Source organism: Onychostruthus taczanowskii, unplaced genomic scaffold, assembly GCF_017590055.1.
Source record: "Onychostruthus taczanowskii isolate IOZ18803 unplaced genomic scaffold, ASM1759005v1 scaffold22, whole genome shotgun sequence".
Classification (NCBI taxonomy): Eukaryota; Metazoa; Chordata; class Aves; order Passeriformes; family Passeridae; genus Onychostruthus; species Onychostruthus taczanowskii.
The window spans coordinates 7,420,793-7,421,176 of record NW_024499462.1 but is presented as its reverse complement, the minus strand read 5'-3'; positions in this window follow the sequence as shown (position 1 = coordinate 7,421,176).

Sequence of the window (384 nt, the reverse complement as noted above, 5' to 3'; positions counted from 1 at the left end):
CCATTAGGCTTTGGTGGGAGGCGCCTTGCTCGGTGCGCGCTCGCCTGCCTCCGCGGCGCTGCCAGAGGAATACACAATCGAGCCGAGGCTGCAAGCTTGGCAGGAGCTGCCTTTGCGTGCCCATTTACTTGCCGGATCCATATATTTTTTTGCCGACTGGGTCATTGCCGCTTCCCTCCAGGGTTTCATCTTAATTTTTATTTTTTGCGTGTGTGTGGATTATTCGATTTTTTTTTTTCTTTTTCCTTTTTTTTCGGGAATCCTCGCCGGAGTTTTGATGCCGGGCCGGACTTAGCGCGGGCGCGGAGGAGCTGCGCGGAGCCGTGCCGAGCCGTGCCTCCTGCCCCGGGCCCCGCCCGCGGATCGGCCTCCCTGGCCCGGCGC